Source organism: Lycium barbarum, chromosome 5 (genome assembly GCF_019175385.1).
Source record: "Lycium barbarum isolate Lr01 chromosome 5, ASM1917538v2, whole genome shotgun sequence".
Taxonomy (NCBI): domain Eukaryota; kingdom Viridiplantae; phylum Streptophyta; class Magnoliopsida; order Solanales; family Solanaceae; genus Lycium; species Lycium barbarum.
In genome coordinates this window covers 18,697,158-18,717,095 of record NC_083341.1, presented here as the reverse complement: position 1 = coordinate 18,717,095, position 19,938 = coordinate 18,697,158, and the positions used below count along the sequence as shown (strand labels likewise).

Below are 19,938 nucleotides of genomic sequence, written 5' to 3'. Positions count from 1 at the left end.
AAGATACGGCCCGTAACACCATCGACGGTCCGTCGACTGGGTTACGGTACCTGGCCTAATTAAAGTCCTTAGCTTAAATTCATAAGGTGTCTAATAATTTTTTTTTTAAACAACTTCTCGTACATCATATCTAACTTTTCCTTCCACAGGTATGGGTAAACCACGACAATCAAAGAAGGCTTCACCTAAGGTCGCGCAAAAAGGAAAAGGTCGTGCTGCAAGCAAGGTAACCTCACGGCTGCGCGACGACGATCTGATCAAGGACGCCAGGCCTAAAAAGAGGCCGGTCGCACCTAGCAGCCACCCCCACCAGTTGCACCCAGCCAACCAGACCCACAATCAGAAAGTTCCTCCTCGACTGAGGAGTTGAGAGAGTCGAGCTCGTCGAGTTCGTCGAGCCAAAGTGAACCCCAGCGGGCTATCACACCGACCTCAACCACCCATTAGACAGCCTACTGCAGAGGAGCGCGAAAAAGAGCGCGAACAGGAAAGGAGGGAACTTGACATTCGACTGCAAGCTATGACTGAGAAGATCCTCCGGTTTAATGTGGAGGGATCTGAAGATTTGTATAACAAGGGGTGTGAGCTGGTAAAAGGTGAGGGAATGGACCCAAGGCGGAGTATTTTCGAGGAACGGAATGTCATCTTCGATGGAATAGAAGGATATCCCGGCATTAGTGATACTATCCGATTCCACAAGTTGGAGTTTTTGAAAAACCCCGTTGGGTCCTACATACCGGTTTTTGTTAGGGAATTCTACGCTTCATATGGGGCAGCTGTATTCAAAGTAGTGAAGAAAGGGCAACGAGCAACTCAAGTACCGGTAATGAATGAGGTTGTATTCCGGACAAAGAAGATAGATGTCTCTCCATCGGCTATAAATAAAACACTATTCGGGGAAGATTATATAGAGCCTACAGCAGCGGAAGAAGGGGAGTTTGCCTACAAAATTGAACAGAAGGATACAATCCCCGTCCGAAAATGGATAGCTTCTGTTATTGCACGGACAACAGATCCTGAATGGGCCATAGTGCCAAAGTTGACAGCCACCACGCGGATTTGGAAAAACACCCTAACGCCAGAGGTAAAGTTTTGGTGGCAAATTATTCTGTTCCGCATCCATCCTACCCAATCAGATAATTATTTGACTCCAGACAGGGCTGTTCTTGTGGCTTCCATAATGTCGCGATATAAGATCAACTTCGGACGACTGATAGCCGAAGACCTCTGAGAGAGAGCCACCCAGCCGGCCACTTCCCTCATTCATCCATGCCTGCTTACGCTACTATGCTTGCGTGCAGAACCAGAACCCCTACCCCATATCGATCACAATGTGATTGCCAGTCATATTTATGACATCACAAAGGGGAAAGATGAGGTGTTGAGCCAGGGTTCATTGCCCTCTGCATCGGTTTCTGAGGTGCCGGAGGGGCCTACGGGGTCAGATGTTATACCCTTGGCTATCATGGGTGAAGAGGGAGCTGCTGCGGATCATCCCACAGATTCTGAGGCTCCACCGGCTGATCATGCTACACAGCCTATGCCACCTCCAGCCGCACCTACTTCGGGTGGTCCTACCTCTTCCACTGGAGCAAGCCCAGCACCACCGCAGGCAATACCAGGAGTCCCACCCGAGCTTGCGAGAAAAATGATGTTCAACCGAGATAATTTTGGGGCAGTGGTCCTGCAAGCGGATCACACAGATAGGCAGGTCAAGCAGATCATGACTGAGCTAAAATTATACACAAAAAGGGCTATTGATGCAGCGCTGCGACCGATAAAAGAACAAATGGCTGCGGACCACCTACAAATCCACTCCCGAATAGATGGTATTGAGGGCAGGGTGACTGAGCTGACTAGGACACACCCTACATTGGAATTGGGCGCTATTCGGAGTGAGTTGCGGTCTGTCAAGGATGATGTGCAGAAATTGAAGGCGCAGGAAGTGGCTGTGGCTACAGACCAGGTTCCTAAAGTACACACGGAGTTGGTACAGAGCCTATACCAGCCGGTTCAGAGCCTACTAGGGGATGATGACAACGAAGACACGGTTGAGGAACAACACGACGAGGAGTTGGAGGAGGATATCCCCTCTGTGGACAAAGGGAAGCGAAGCAGAGCATCGCCAGATCTCGAGCCCATTCTCCAAAGTCTTGATCCATATGCTGAGTTGCGCCCACAGAATGAGGAAGAGGAGCGGCGTACTTTGAAAAGAATCCGCCAGGAGTCCCGATTAAGTTCCGACACCGCAGGAGCTACTTCTAGCTCAGCTCAGCCCATTGAGCCGGCTCACCGTATTTCTCCCCCACCCACTGCTCCACTCCATGATGCTGCGACAGATCCGAGTGGCTAGTGCGCTCCAGGGAGGCCCTCCATTTTTTAATGCGTTATATTGATGCTTTGAGGGCAATGCATACTTTTAAGTTGGGGGTGTGGTATTTACTGATTGGTTGTTGGGATTGCTGTTTTAGTATACTGGATATTGTTTTTAGTATTTTTGTTTTGATGGGTATTTTATCCCAAAATTGTGATAATAAGCATGTGTTTAAGACAATTGTTATTGTTTTGTTTTGTTGGTATTATTTTTATTAGCAAGTATGTGTTAGGACGTTCTTCGGCTGTTCTTTGCTATGTATTTTTATTCCCGAAGAATGCTATGTGTATGTTAAACCTAGCATGTTTAGGATGTTTAATATAGAAGTAAAGTAATGATGACTTAAGTGGTAGTGGTCTGTGTTTCTAGCATAGATATAAATGGTTTTTACAAGTTCAATGATATCCCTCCGAAAAATAATTTGTGATATACATCAAAAATGAGTTGTTGATATTGACATGTATGGTTCTTTTAATGACATTGCAAAGAAAGGGTGTTTATGCATATGAAATCTTCAAACGGAAATGAAGTCGGAATATTTAAACAATCCTTATACCATTGTGTGGTGAGTTTTTAGCTTCTATTTGCATATGATGCTTGCAATCTAGAACTTGCCCGGTTGGTCGTGCGTGAATTCTAAGGAGAATTTGATTGTGAAGTGATCTTAGGCTTTCTTTGTATTAACCCCCAAGTATCTTAAATGAGCCTGGCCCGTACAGAAAATGATCCTTAGTCTCCCATTTTTGAGCCTATAGACTTTTTCTTCGATTAACCATGAACTAACCTATTTCCCTTCTGTGAATAAACCCATTTGGCACCAAGTCCTTCCTTGACACGGAAGAATGACAAATGAGGCTAAAAGCCTAAGTTGGGGGTGACAAGTCAAAAGAGCGGAAAATGAGGCTAAAAGCCTAAGTTGGGGGTGATAAGTCAAGATGCGAAAAATGAGGCCAAAGGCCTGTTGGGGGTGATCACGAATATAAAGGGACATAATTCAGCGTGGATATAAAAATTTTTTTTTTAGATATATAGGTATATAAGTTCTAAATAAATCCACGCTAAAGATGGAGGGTAGGAAATGCTAGGAAGAATGATGAATGAAGTCAAAAAGAAGTGTCGAGGAGAGTGAGTCACCGATACCCAAATAATTCATCCTACCCGTCCCTAAGCCAACGTTACAAGCCCAAAAAGTCCTAATGTGATCACGATCAAATTGCTCAGAGTTGAATGCATGGAAAATAAAGGCAAGCCTATGGTTTGTGCACGCATGGTATGCAAATTTCTTTGTGAGTGTGAGTGTTCTTCTGTCTCTTTAGTCTTCTGTCCCATTTATGTCGTAAATGTGTGTTGGGACATTCTTTGGTCTATGTGAGGGCATAAGGATTGTAGGTTTCAAAGTAACTGGCTTTCCGGAAGTTGAAATTCATGTGCATAGAGACCCCTGTACTATGATTGTGTCATTAATTGAGGTTGCATAGTTAATTGAAATTTTTCTGAAATGTGCGTTTTGTGTCACAAACAGGAGATGGATAAGAGCCTAAATATTTTTCTTGGATCGAAGAGTCCGTGCTAGAAACACATGCCAAACCCACCGTAGTCATTCTTATTTTGCTAAGATGTCGTGTGTTAGTAGCGAGTATTGTTGTAGTTGCTTGAGGACAAGCAAAAGCTTAAGTTGGGGGTGTTGATGTGCCGTGAATTTTAGCACATTTTATGCCTTTGTAACTAGACATGTTGCTTGATTTTAAGTGTTTTTACATTGTTTCTTATGTTATTTTTGTGTTTTATAGGGTTGATTAACTAAGGATCGGAAATGACAAGTAATGCTGAAAAAACGGACAAATTGGAGCTAAGCGACGCTCCGTAACTCATGTTACGGACCGTAACATGGTCCGTAACTCATGTTACGGTCCGTACCTTTGAACCGTAACAGGGCCTGAATTTCCAGAAAGTTTTCATTGAAACCATCAGTGTTACGGTGGAGTGTTACGGTCCGTAACTCATGTTACGGTCCATAACATGTCACCGTAACATGAGCTAAATTTCCAGAGAGTTTCAATAAAACCTTCAGTGTTACGTTTTGGTGTTACGGTCTGTAACTCATGTTACGGTTCGTAACCCTTCACCGTAACATCATCCAAAATTCCAGAGAGTTGCCAAGTAATTGTCACCACTTACGCTTCAGAAGGACGGACCGTAACACAGGGTACGGTCCGTCGCATGGTGGCCGTAACGTCAAAGTGGTCAAATGACGAAATGAAGGACGGACCGTAACCTAAGTTACGGTCCGTAACAATACGGCGTAAGGGCATTTTTGTCCAGAAACTTGGCGCGATTTTTGGCTCTATAAATACATAATGTAGGGTTTTAATTCATCATTGAGATTTTATTTTAGAGGCATAAACCCTAGGTTTTTAATCTTGAAGTGGTTGGAGCATTTAAGGCAACAACTTCACTCTCATTCCATCTTGTATTAGTATTGTAAGTGTATTATGTTAATCTTTAAGTTTTTTCTGTCAAGAAACATTATGAGTAGCTAATTTCAATTCTAAGGTTGTGAATCCCATGATGGGTATTATGTGAATGGGTATTATGTGAATGGGTTTCTATTATTGATATATGCATAATGGTTGTTGTTATTTATTCTATCTTTGAGTTGTAACGTTGGGTAATGATTGCAAGCATTAGCCGAAGCCATTATATTGACTTTTCTTGGGAAAGAGAGTCAATATTGGTAAGATTGAATAACAATGACTCGAGGCGTTAACCCTCGTTTAATAGACTAACTTAGGAATAAGAATAAGTTTAAATTGGCATCATTGGTCGCTCTTCGATTGTAACTCTTTTATATTCGGAAGAATCATAAAGAGGAAATACTGCTTAACTGTTGGGAAACATTAAGAAGTCTTTAAGAGACCAAGTGCATATTTCTAGAACAACCATTAGAAGTATATCACTTTGAAACCTGAAGCATAATATCTAATCAAATTGGGGAACACAACCTTAGTCTCTCTCTCTCTCACATTAATTACATTTTAAGTCAAAGTATTAAATTACATTATTCAACAATCAATTCAAACTATCCGGAATAGGATTAAAGCATTTAAAGACCGGTATCGCATACGATTAGTACTCTTTTCTCTCCATATTCCCTGTGGGATTCGACCCCAACCTTGTTGGGTTACTATATTTGACAACGTCCGCTTTACGCCATTAATAGGTGTAATTTGAGCGCATCACGGCCACGATCGACTCGACAATGGAGAAATTGGACCAAACGATTTCCTCCGCTATCTTCTGATCAACCACTTCTAGTGCAATATCTCCAGTCCGAAAGAAAGTCTTTATGTTCGTGCTTGTTTCTTTCTTTCCTCGATTCCCGGTCTCACCGATCTAGCATAAATCCGATTTTTACCGTATACAAATAGTCCCCACACTTTCCGGACCGTATTTTACCGGAGTAACGGGAAGTGCATGAGTCACGAAACCGGTGGTTCCATAAGACCGTTCTTATCCTTTCGTTTTGGCGGGAACAGTTGCGTCACGTCCCTCAGCCGTCAGCTACGTGTCTCATCCCGAATGACCAACTTTGGCAACCGCCGTAATGCACGTCGTTTCAAATCACGTCTCATTAATTGTGGGACACGTGGCATCCCCCGGTTGGCTGGGATCTGTAACCGTCTCGGTCCCCATGCCTATATAAGGCCTTTAACCCCCTCTTTTTACCATTTTCACTTCCCCTTCTTCACTTCTTTCACTCACTGATCGTCCTTCTCTCCAATTTTCTTCTTTGATTGTGATCATCCCCCTTCCTATTTGTTTCGATCATAAAAAGACCAACTTTGTCAACTTCTCTACTGCCGTTCTTTTAACTGAAAGTGCTACTTTGCTTCTTCTCTCACTTCGCCATTTTGAAGTTTTCTCTCAACTGCTTCTTCACTCTTATTTTTTGTAACTTGTTCCTTCTCCCTCATCAAGTTCACCGAATCTCCTTTTTCATTATCTAATTCAAATGTCTGCCAACACCGAAACCACTTCCCAAGATGTTCCCTCGGTTTCTTCTCAAGGAACCGAGCCAACTTCACAACCCAAGGGAAAAATCGTCGTTGAGCCCACTGCTTTGGACATTGTACCGTCCAAACCCAACTATAACAAGGAGTTTGAAGTTGAGAAGCCTTCTCCGGTTGCTGATAGAGGTTTTGATGTAAGGCGATACCCGTCGTCCATTACCGAGGACAAACTTGATCAAGTCCGGGCTGATTATGGATGGGATAACCGTCCGGTACAAGTGTTTTCCCCCGGACCTGATGAATCGATCACCGATCATCGGGAGGGCTTCCTATACGTTTACACCTATCCTTTTACACTCAAGCTCGACCCCCCAATCGACCCGGTTATTTTGGATATGTGCCAGACATATAATGTAACCTTGGCCCAGATTGGTCCGATAGTCTGGAGGACCGTGGCCTGCCTCCGGCTGTAGGCCAACAACCTGAAGAAGGAGTTTACAATGGCTCACTTCATCCGATTATATTCCCCGAGGTTGTTCTGAGGGGGTGTAATAAAGCTCGCCAAGCGAAGCCAGAACCCAATCTTTTCGAAGATAGATGAAGATAGAGACCGAGGTTGGCTAGAGCGCTACGTCCGGGTGAGGACCGCGGACATTATTCCGACCAACTATATGCCCTTTACGGAGAGGTGGAATGATAATCGTAAGTGTCTCAGTTCTTTTAATAGTTACCTTTGAATGCTTTGTCAAACGCTTGTCCTTTCATATTATCACAATTTGTCCCCTTCTTTATACCAGTCGTGGCATGGATACCTCTGGCTATCCGGAACATGAACGAATAGGTTGGTGCTCTCCTTAGTCAACACACCCATGAAGCACGGATATGGGGACTCCTGTCGCGTGGCCGATGGGTCTCTCAAAACCACGGTAATACTATGATTGGGTCAGAATTTATCGTATTTTCTACCTTTTCCTTTCCCCCCTTTTTGTAACCTCTTCGGTATTCAAGTTTACCCAAGGGCTCCGTGGACCCAAGACCGGAGCCAGCAGCCGAACCCGCTGCGTCGGCACCCAAATTTGATTCAGCGGGTACATCCCGTATTATTGATGCTGCCAACAAGAGGAGAAACCCCTCAGACAAAGGGCAGAAACCGAAAAAGAGGGCAAGAAGCGTCGTTCGGACTCTAAGAGACGAAACAGAGCCCGATTTCCTCGTTCTGAGGATCGGTGTGACCCCTTCCGTTGCTTCTATTCCGGAGGAGGATACCACCATTCCACCACTTCCTTCAGCCGGGGAAGGACCGCCAGCTCCGGCATTGCACACAAGTGGGGAAGAAGTTCTTTACCTGACTCCTCTAAGGTCGATTGAATATGTTGATATTTCAGGTGATGCTTCATCCGAGGAGACCCCCCTGCAAAGGACCAGAAGGTTCGGGCATGCACCAGCTGCCGAAGCCGATTAGAAGGCTGAGCCGGTCCCCGAGACCGAGGCTCCAATGGAAGCTGGTCCACTGCCCGGTGACGAAACTGCTGCAACCTCCGAGGTCCCTGCCTCTACTGAGGCTGCTGAGGCTGATCCGACTTCTCCAACTCTAGCTTCTCCAACTCCAGCTTCGAGGTGGGATAACTTTGATGATATGTTCTCGGATACTCCTCGAGCTACCGGGGAAGTTGCCGGTTTCGGACATCTCCCTATCTCTCGATTCACGAGAGCAGCTAGCCAGCCCACCGAAACTAGTGCAAGAGATAGCCTGGTGCGTATCTTCCCGGCCCCGAGTGTGGAACCTAGAAGGACAAGATCAGCCGTGATTTCCGTCCCCGAGGACTGCAGTTTTTATCGCGTCCTGTGGGGGTTGCAAGCTACCTAAGGCCCCTCGTCTCGGACTCAGATAAGCGGAAGATGACCGGGGTCCCCTGGCAGAGTCTTATTAACGAGGGCATGCACGCGGCTAACCGGGTAAGCTTATCAGCCTATCTTTCCATAATTCGATGTGAATTTTTCCTTCTCGTTTTATCCAAGTTTAATGTCTCGTTTCTTTCACAGAGCGTGGTGCTCGTCAATGAAGCCTTCATCCGTGCTCAGCAAGAGGTTGACGACCTTAGGGGCCAGCTGGACGCCCAGGGTCGGGAAATGAAGAAGTTCCAGCACCTTTCGCAAGTGAAAGAGGATCAATTGAACCGAGCTGCTGCCCTTTCCAACCTTCAACCAGAGCTCGAAGCAGCGAAGGCCGAAAACTTTCGGTTAAAGGATGAGTTGGCCGGGATGGTCGAGAAGAATTGGCTTCTGGAAGCAGACAAGGTCGGCCTTATCCAAGATAATGCTCGTTTTTCTTCGAGGCTTGGTGAACTCGAAGCCACTATCTCTCAGCCCCGGGGGGAGCTTGACTCGGTTAAGACTGATGCCGTGAACATGGACGAGAGGCATCAGCTTCTTGAATATGAGAGTGCTAAGTATAAGGAGAGGATGAGGGTGTTCGAGCAAAAAGCCGAGGACAGGGCCCGGATATGCGACGAGCTGAAAATCGAACTCGAGTAGACGGCCGAGGCTAATGACCTTCTCAAAGCCGAGCTCGATTCAGCCACTCAAATCCAAAGAATCCTTAATGAAGAGAGAGATGAATTAGTGACCAAGCTGGCCCAGGCTGAGGCCGATTTGGCAGAATCCCTTAGGAGTGTGGAGGCTGCCGAGGCTCATACCATGATTGCGGTGGAGTATGAACGGTGGATGTCCCGGAGGGCCACCCTTGAGCAAGCCGAGCATGGCTTTGCGGATCTCCCGACCCTGATACTCGAAGCTAAAAGGATCGAGGAAGAAGCTAAGAGAGCCCTCGATACTGACTTCGAAGATTCCGAGCGGACAGTATCCGAGCATTCTGGATCCAGCCACACCGGATACACCAGGGCCTGTACTTAGCCTTTATTTTGTCTTTGCCTTTTTGGCTTGATTTTTGTTTTTCAACTTCGTAGGAATTTCAGGTGTAAAAAACCTTACATGTATGAAATGTGCATTTTTATTGTTGACTTTCTTTATTCTTTGATCTGTGTTGATTATGACTTGCTCGGAGATATTTTTTCGGGTTATGCCTCGTTATTGGCTTTTCACTTTGTCCGGGGATTGGATCAAGTTGTTTGCCCATGGGACTTATTATGCTTTGTGAATTCAGACATCTCCGAATCATATTAGGCATTTTAGCGCCGATATTTTTTCGCCAGTTCATTTATCATGGATTAGGTTCGGACACCTGAATCCCAGCCTTAGCAAATTCTGATGTAGCGGTCCCCATTCAAGGGTGTTAAAGATTTTGGCTTGGTTCAATGTGATCTTGTTGCCTTTGTCGAATTTCGACTGTAGGGCCCGGAGTAAGGTATATGAATAAAGCGATGCCGAAATTCAGCGGTAATCACCCGGGTAGGGTGTTTAACAACAAGACATATCTGAAATGCAATAATCTGAATTTTCAACAAACTTTGTATTTCAAGTATTTGTACGTACATGATATGAGACTTTTGTCTGTTCTCTTCTGTTTTTGCCGTAGCAAGTACTAAGTGGACACGATTCGTTCTGATCGTTTGGTCCTTACATCGAAACCTAATACTGAAGGTCCGACTTTAAGCGAAGATGGGAAATTTCAAGCGAGGATTTTTTCGGGGTAGCATCTGATAGCGTTCGCTCGCTTTGTTGAGCTCCTCCGTTTTCAACTAACTGGGGTAAACCTCGTTGTGGGTATAGTAGTCCCCTAGTGCTTATCCGAGCTGCAAGATCGAGTAAGTATTATCAAGTCCCCACTCGTAGGGTGTGGCCCCGAGTTTTCGGGCATTTGTCCTCGTCTTTATCGAGTAACTCGTTGTACTTGTTGCCTCATTAAAAACCTTGTCGGAAAACCCATTTTGGGACAAAACCGTACTAAGGAAAAGAGTGCAACACGTGTTTTCAGACCTAGCACCTAACTCCATCCGGTACTCGACTTTCTGCAAAAAAAAAGAACGTTAAAAAATAAACACAATTGTCCATACCTTAGCAGTAGTATATCTTCAAATGAGCCACATTCCAGTTATTACGCAACCGTTGCCCGTCCATGGATTCCAGCTAATACGATCCTTTGCCTGTTACCTCGGTTATCTTGTACGGCCCTTCCCAGTTCGGACCCAGTATTCCATCATTGAGATTCTTGGTGTTCAAGGTAACTTTCCGAAGCACCAAGTCCCCAACTTGAAAATGTCAAAAATTGGCCCTCCGGTTGTAGTACCTTTCCATTCTCTGCTTCTGGGCTGCAATATGGACCAACGCATTTTCGCGAAGTTCATCCGTGAGATCGAGTTTTATGGCCATGGCCTCCTTGTTTGACTCCTCGGTGGCGTACCTGAATCAGAGACTCGGTTTACCAACTTCTATCGGAATAAGGGCTTCGGCCCCTTAGACCAACAAGAAAGGTGTTTCTCCCGTGCTTGATTTCGATGTGGTTCTGTAAGCCCACAATACCTCCGGTAGTACTTCCCTCCAGTGATGCTTTGATGTTTCAAGTCTTTTTCTCAGATTTTGAATTATTGTTTTATTCGTGGATTCCGCCTGTCTGTTCGCACTCGGGTGATACGGAGTTGATACGATTTTCTTGATTTTCAACCCTTCGAGGAAATCATTGACCTTGCCACCAACGAACTGAGGACCGTTATCACAAGTTATCTCGGCCGGGATGCCGAAACGACAAATAATGTGGTCCCATATGAAGTCAATAACTTCCTTTTCTCTAATATTTTCGAAGGCCTGCACTTCAACCCATTTGGAGAAATAGTCAGTCATAAACAAAATAAAACGGGCCTTACCTGGTGCCCATGGCAATGGACCAACAATGTTCATTCCCCACTTCATGAAGGGCCAAGGTGATATCACCAAGTGCAGCAACTCCCCGGGCTGATGAATCATCGGGGCATGTCTTTGACACCCATCACATTTCCGAACAAAATTCTTCGAATCTTCCTCCATCCGGTTCCAGTAGTAACCGGCTCTGATAATTTTTTGGACTAAGGCTTCAGCACCGGAGTGATTGCCACAGGTCCCCTCGTGTACTTCTTTCATCACATACTCGGTTTTTCTGGGACCCAAACACTTGGCCAGGGGTCCGAAGAAAGACCGTCGATACAATTGACCGACTACCAAACAGAACCGCGCTGCTTTTGTCCTTAGTGACCGTGATTCTTTTAGGTCACTCGGGAGCTTTCCATCTTGCAAGTAGTCGATGTATTTGTTGCGCCAATCCCAAGTTAAACCCATTGTGTTTATTTCAGCATGTCCGTTTTCTATTGCCGAATTCATCAAGTGCACCATAGTCCCGGGGTCGATTTTTTCCCCTTCGACTGAAGATCCCAAATTGGTCAATATATCGGCTTCTCCAGTCTGCTCCCTGGGTAAATGTTGCATGGTCCATTCTTTAAATCGATGTAGTATCACTTGAATTTTTTCCAGATACCTTTGCATCCGTTCGTCCTTAACCTCGAAGATGCCATTCACCTGGTTAACGACCAAGAGAGAATCGCATTTTGCTTCAATTATTTCGGCCCCCATACTCCGAGCTAATTCCAAACTTGCAATCATAGCCTCATACTCGGCTTCATTGTTAGTCAATTTAACAGTTCTGATGGATTGTTGAACGGCATCCCCGTCGGGAGTTCTAAGTACGATTCCTAGCCCGGAACCTTTGAGGTTCGAGGCCTCGTCCGTGTGTAACGACCAAATACCCGAAGCTTTTACCGAAGTTAGCAGAAGTTCTTTCTCAACCTCGAGGACCATAGCCAGGGTGAAGTCTGCCACAAAATCGGCCAAGATCTGGGACTTGATGGCCGTCCGAGGCTTGTATTCGATATCATATCCGCTAATCTCTACGGCCCATTTAGTTAGTCTACCCGATAATTCCGATTTATGTATGATGTTCTTTAGAGGGTAAGTAGTCACTACACATATCGGATGGCATTGGAAGTAGGGTTTGAGTTTTCTAAAAGCACTTACCAATGCCAATGCTAACTTTTCAAGGTGGGGATAACGGGTCTCTGTACCCCCTAAAGTTCTACTCACATAATATATAGGGAATTGCGTACCTGATTCTTCTCGGACCAAAACACCACTTAGTGCTACCTCGGATACGGCAAAATAGAGAAACAATTGTTCGTCCGCTTTCGGTGTATGCAGTAGAGGTGGGCTGGACAAGTACCCCTTCAACTCTTGCAATGCTTTTTGGCATTCCGATGTCCAAACGAAGTCATTCTTCTTCCTTAATAAGGAGAAGAAACGGTGGCTTTTATCTGAAGACCTCGATATGAACCGACTCAGCGCTGTTATCCTTCCGGTGAGTCTTTGCACTCCTTTGACGTTAGTTGCCACCTCAATATCCTCGATTGCTTTGATCTTGTCCGGGTAATTTCGATCCCTCGGTTGGACACCATAAAACCCAAGAATTTTCCCGACCGGACACCGAAGGCACATTTCTCCAGGTTAAGCTTCATGTTGTATTTTCGGAGCACATCGAAGGTTTCCTGCAAATGTTTTAAATGGTCATCTGTTTTCAGGGAATTGATAACCATGTCATCAAAATAAACTTCCATTGTTTTTCCTATCTGTTCTTCGAACATCCCATTAACTAGGCGTTGGTAAGTTGCACTGGCATTTTTTAATCCAAAGGGCATGACATTGTAACAGTAAGTCCCGTACCGGGTAATAAAGGATGTTTTCTCTTGATCCTCCGGGTGCATCCGGATTTGGTTATACCCGGAGTAGGCGTCGAGAAAACTCAACATCTCATGCCCGACCGTCGCATCGATCATTCTATCGATGTGAGGCATCGGAAATGAATCCTTCGGGCATACTTTGTTTAAATACTTATAATAAACGCACATTCTAAATTTATTACCTTTTTTCGGCACCACCACTACGTTAGACAGCCAATCCGAGTATTTTACCTCCCGAATAGAGCCTATTTTCAAAAGCTTCGTTACCTCATCCTTTATGAAGGCGTGCTTCGGTTCTGCCATAGGCCTCCGCTTCTGCTTCACCGGGGGAAATCTCCCGTCGAGGCTGAGCTTGTGAGTTGTTACTTCCGGTGGCACACCTGTCATATCTATATGGGACCATGTGAAACAATCGGCATTAGCTTCTCCGAGGTTAACCCCGTGCCCAGGTATACCTTTCTAACCGGTAGATATTCAAACAAGATGACTTGCTCCAACTCCTCTACTGTAGACTTGGTTGCATCCGAGTCATCCGGCAAGACGAATGATCTGGGTACACCAAAATCATCCTCTTCATGCCCCGGGTCCAACCCCTTCTGCTCCATTGTCGAACCCGTGTACTTTAGTTGCTATTTAGAGTCCTTGCCCCCGGTTGACTCATCTTCTTTTTTATCATATTTTTTTGGGAAGGGATGACGCTTCTTCGACTGCGAACATCTCCCTTGCAGCGGGCTGTTCACCTCGAATTGGTTTTATCCCCTCCGGGGTCGGGAATTTCAGCAGCTGATGTAATGTCGATGGCACGGACCTCATGCTATGTACCCATTGTCTACCCAGCAATGCATTATACTTCATATCTCCTTCGATTACATAAAACACCATTTGCTGAATAGTGCCGTCAATGTTGACCGGCAAAGAAATCTCCCCCTTCGTGGTTTCATTCGCCATATTGAACCTGCTGAGCACTCGGGCTACCGGTACGATCTGATCGAGTAGCCTTAGCTGTTCAACCACTCTCCACCGGATGATGTTGGCCGAGCTACCTGGGTCAATCAAAATATGTTTAACTTGCGATTTAAAAATAAGAATAGAAATTACCAACGCATCATTGTGCGGTTGAATGATGCCTTCTGCATCCTCGTTGCTGAAAGAGATGGAACCCTCGGGTACGTAGTCCCAGCTGCGCTTCTCACGTATAATGGAAACCTTAGTCCATTTCATCACCAGCCCTTGAGGAGCATCAGTACCCCCGATTATCATGTTGATTATATGCTGAGGTTCCACTAGTTCGGCCCGTTTGTGAGATTCCCTTTCCTTGTAGTGGCTTCTAGCTCGTTCACTCAGGAATTCTCGAAGGTGGCCATCCTTTAGTAACCGAGCCACCTCCTCTCTTAGTTGGCGACAGTCCTCAGTTCTGTGCCCATGGGTTCCATGATATTCACACATCACGCTCGGATCCCGTTGACCCTGGTCCGATCTTAGTGGTCTAGGCCATCTCGCTTCTGCGATACGGCCAATAGCCGAGATGAGGTCTGAAGTATTGACATTGAAGTTGTACTCCGATATATTTGGCAAGTCTTTGTTGCTGCCCGAGCTTCCGGTATCGCTCCTAAATGAGAGACCTCGACTGTTCAACAGGCGCTCGGTCCGTTTATCACCCCAACCGGAGAATTGACTCGGCCCAACCCTTGATTTTTCCGACCTGAAGCTTGGCTTTTCCGAATGAGAGTATGGCCGATACCTTTCTCTCGATGGCCTGGACTCCGGCTCGTAATTTTCTACGATCTTTCAGAGCTTTTGTTGATATTCACGGGCCCCGGTGGAAGTTCGAGTTGGTCATCCTCAACCCGAATCTTTGATTCGTATCTGTTATGGACATCCGTCCAGGTCACAGCCTCGTATTCCAACAAGTTTTCCTTTAGTTTGAACGAGGCCGTCGAGCTCCGAGGATTGAGCCATTTGGTAAAAACTTGTACAGCCCATTCCTCCGGAACCGGAGGGAGCTCCATCCGTTCCCTTTGGAACCGGTTGACAAATTCACACAATAACTCATCATCCCTTTGGGCTATACGAAAAATATCCGCCTTACGGGCCTGCACCTTTTTGGCACCGGCATGAGCTTTTATGAACGCATCCGCGAGCATTTCGAAAGAAGTGATTGAATGCTCGGGCAGATGGTCGTACCAAGTCAATGCTCCCTTCGACAGAGTTTCCCCAAACGTTTTCAACAACATGGATTCAATTTCATCCTCTTCAACATCATTGCCTTTTATGGCACAGGTGTATGAAGTCACGTGTTCCTGAGGGTCCGTTGTGCCGTCATATTTCTGGATATCTGACATTTTGAACCTCTTCGGGATCAATTTCGGAGCCGCACTCGGAGAAAAAGGCCTCTGAATGTACCTCTTCGAATTCGGTCCTTTCAGAATAGGCAGAGCCCCCGGGATCTGGTCCACCCGAGAGTTATATGTTTCACCCTCTTCTCAGTCGAGTCTACCCGCTTCTCCAATGTTTTTAGCATTCTCAGAACTTCGATGGATGAACTAGCTCCGGATTGCTCTCGACCATCCGTGTTTCGTCCCTTCTGGGTTCGGCAACACCTTTCGTCCTCTCCGGGGCCGTTTCATCATTTTTGCTTTGCAACTGGGATATTGCAACTCCTTGTTCGGCAATAGTTGCCCTCTGTTTCTGCAACATTTCAAAAATTAAACGTAAGTTAATATCATCCGGGGTATCCGGCACTTTCTGGCCTTGAGCCCTGGACAAAGTAATTGAATTGTGAGTATTTAAGGGATCGGTGGCAGGCGGGGCGGCATTCTCCTGGTTCACAGTTTTTTGTTGGTTGAGGCCCTCCCTCGAATCAACGGAGTTTAGGTCAATGGGTTCTGCTGGTAAGCCCCGTAGCCCACTATTCTCATTTTCGGCCACAATCTCATTTTTGTTGACGTGACCAGATTGTCCACTGCTTGCCATTTGGTTCGTTTTCACAGAGACGAACAAAAGATTTTTTCAATCTTAATGGGTAAGAGAGGAGCCAAGATCAAAGACCACTATTATCCTAGCCCCACGGTGGGCGCCAAACTGTTTACCCCGAATTTAGGTAATCAATTGAATTTGTAAGTGAGGTATATGATATGTGGATGAACTTTAATCTATTTTGGGTTTATTGGAAATAATTATGGATTTGCGTGTTATAGCATGTGTATGTGAACATATGAGTTAGTGATTCGAATCAAGATACAAATGTTTATGATTAAGACAACTATATTGGAAGAATAAGCTTAAAATGCCACTGATCCGGACCAAAGGAGAGATAGCTTCAATCTATAATTTCTATTACAATGTTCTTGATCTTGAAAAAGCTAACCCTTAAAAGTAAGGAAATGCCTCTATTTATATTTTTGCCTTATGGGCCTTGCATACAACATAAAGCCCCTTTAGAATAAAGAAAACCCTATAAGGTTGGGCCGTATGGTCTGACACCCGTACGATTGGCAGTACAATGTGGCTGAACGGTCTTGACGCGTGGCAATTTTGTAACTGATCACCCGGACTAACGGTCACGATCAACTCGGCCATGGAGAAACCGGACTAACGGCCACGATCAACTCGTCCATGGAGAAACCGGACCAAACGATTTCCTCCGCTTTCTTCTGATCAACCACTTCTAGTGCAATACCTCCGGTCCGAAAGAAAGTTTTCATGCTCGTGTTTGTTTCTTCCTTCCCTCGATTCCCGGTCTCACCGGTCTAACATAAATCCGATTTTTACCGTATACACTTATGAAATGTAATGTTACTGATAAAACAAAATTGGGACACTCTCTTATATATCCAGGTATTTGTTTCTACCACTACCACCACTACATTACTTGCTTCACTTTCTAGGTGATGTGTTTTTCTCCATATCTGGTAATCACTTTTGATTTGTGATTAGTTTGGAGACTCACGGCATAAGGCCCATAAAGGAGAAATGCATCGTCTCATGAGACACACAGAATAAGGCATAAACTCGAAATATCTGATTAATGGTGGAAGGATATCATATTTATCCCATAACCACTCTTGGTGATACTTTGTGAATGATGTTACGGTGCCATATAATTTGAAAAATCAACAAAATTTTCTTTAGTTTGACTTTTTCATATATTTAAGTTAAGAAAAGTTATGAGTTATAATATTGTTAAATTATGCGTCTTTTTAGACATTTGAATCGTTTTGTAACAATCAAACTCGCCTCTACAACAAAAATTAAAATTTTAAATTCGCCTACTTCAAATTGTTCATTCTTTTTTGGAAGAAGAGAGAAATAGCTTTTCTTTGTTTTTTTTTATTTTATTTTATTTATGTGTGTGAGTGAAGAACAAGAAAAAAGAGGAGATTTAACTATTGATTCTACTACATATTTTACCAATTGACATGATTAAACTGAATTATCATGATTTATTCTTAATTTTTCTTACTTCGTACATGATAACATGATGTTTTCTCTTCTTTTTTTTTTTTTAAAAAAAAATAATGGGACAATCTCAGGAGTCAGGATTGGAAAGATCAACCCAAAAAGGGGTACGAGGATTCAAATATCGAAGATCAATGCACCCACAGGTTAATATATATATTCCAAATATTTAATTACTCTTCTTGTTTTTGCTAAAAAAAAATTTCAAAAAAATGCATTTGGGGCTGATTGAGATTTGAAAATGGATGAAAATTGTATTGTTAGGTTCAAGATATATGTAGAAGGATGGGCATGGTCAGGAAGTGAGAAGTATATATTTGCATGCGACTCACCAACATTATACATAACGCCTCACTACTATGATTTCTTCATAAGAGGAATGATACCACAGAAACATTATTGGCCAATTAGAGACACTGATAAGTGCAAATCTCTCAAATTTGCTGTTCAATGGGGAAACAATCACACTGACAAGGTACAGTATGCTTTCAATTTCCCACACCTATATAATATGTAGAAATAACGCTCACGGTGACTTTTCAGTTAATAATATACTCTGTCTGTCCCAATTTATATGGTCATTCTTTGTCAAGTCACACGACCATATAAGTTCAAGAAAGAAAGATAGAAGAAAAGAATTTTAAAATTTATGGTCTATAATAAGTTACAAACATTTGTGTGACTATAAATTAACTACTCACCTAAGGATAAAGTTCAAAAGTTAAAGTTAAAATTGTTTCTGAATAAGGAAGTATGCCATTCTTTTTTGACATAACAAAAAGAAAAGTACTCACATAAAATTGGAACATAGAAAACATAATGCTTCTTTAATTTAACAACCTTCATTTGAATCTGAGAATTTTCAGGCAGAAGCAATAGGGAAGGCAGGGAGCAATTTCATTCATGAAGATATGAAGATGGAACATGTCTTTGATTACATGTATCACTTACTGAATGAATATGCAAAGTTGTAGAAATTTGATCCAATTGTTCCTCCAAATGCTACTGAGATATGTTCAGAGTCATTGGCATGTCCTTCACATGGTCTATGGAGAAAAAACATGGAAGAAGCTTTGGAGAAATCTCCTAGTTATACTGATCCTTGCATCCTTCCACCACCTTATGACCCTCAAGAACTTAAGGAATTTGTTGAACACAAAGTTAAGGCCACAAAGCAAGTGGAGGCATGGGAGGATGAATATTGGTCTAAACAAGAAGCACTAGCTACCTAGGGCCTTTCTTGAATTGCCTTTGCTATTTGTATTCTCATGTACAATATTATCTTAGTGCTCTTCACATAGAACTTCAACTTCTATTTGTCATGGAGTAAGAACTAGGAATCTTGATTTTAGTGTTCTTGTTTACAAATGCTATCTCTTCAAGATTTTTTTTTGTTTTTTCCTATATGAGTTATTAGGTATTCGAAATCCACTAGTCTGATATGCTTATTAAGTGGATAAAATACTCCCTACCAAGAAGTTTTTTATTCCCAAGATTCAAACTCAAGACCCTTGTCATTAATGGTGAATGTGTAACGATCAAGACTAAAATGTCAAGGTATTGTTCGCTCTTAACTCAATCTTTGGGGACTCACGGGTTTGCCCCTTTGGGCTTTAACCCAAAAAGTGCCTCAACAATTGAATCCTGAACTCATCCTTATATTGGCTCTTAACATTCCAATGTGGGATTTTCCTAGCAAGTTTCATAGCGAACCCCTTTTCAAGTCCAACCGCCAACAATTTGTGCTGTAATAGAATAGATCCCTATCATCCAACACACCCCTTGGTGGCATCTCTTCAGGAGTTGTTTATAATCAATTTGTTATGCCACAAATTTTTAGGTTCAGTCTCCCAATTTCTAATTAAGCTCGAATTAGACGAATAGGGCAATGCTCTCCTTCTGTCATAACAACAACAACAAAAGTTGCATCCTTTCACGTTAGAAAACTTTCTGGATGTTAATAGACCTTTAAACTTTTTGGGAGTACCACTTCCTTCCTTTCTGAATCTTGGGTCAAAAGAGAAATCTACTACAAAAATAAATGAGAAACAGATTACATGGATGCAAATATAATAATTTATCTTCCCATAAGCGGGCAGTTCTTAGTCAAGCTTCAATATTAATGTAAAAACAAATACTTGTAATTTGACTGTTAGTCATGAATAATTTAGTACTTAATGTGATATTGTTAGAATATTTTTACATGAATAGTTTAAGTCAAGCTCAATTGCTTGTTCAATGTTATCTCTAAAATGTAGTTCTGAATTAGTATTGTTGTTCAGGAATGTGTAGTAGATAGAGATCCGATTACAAGAAAGCTGAAACCAAGAGAGTACTGTATAGACAATATAGTATCTCACACTGCAAAAGATACCACTTA

The 19,938-nt window shown here is 43.5% G+C and overlaps 1 pseudogene; it reads left to right on the top strand.

Moving 5' to 3' along the window:
• The window catches only part of LOC132642354 (uncharacterized), a 29,528-nt pseudogene extending 10,718 nt beyond the window's left edge, over positions 1–18,810 (top strand).
• The last annotated feature ends 1,128 nt before the right edge of the window (positions 18,811–19,938 follow it).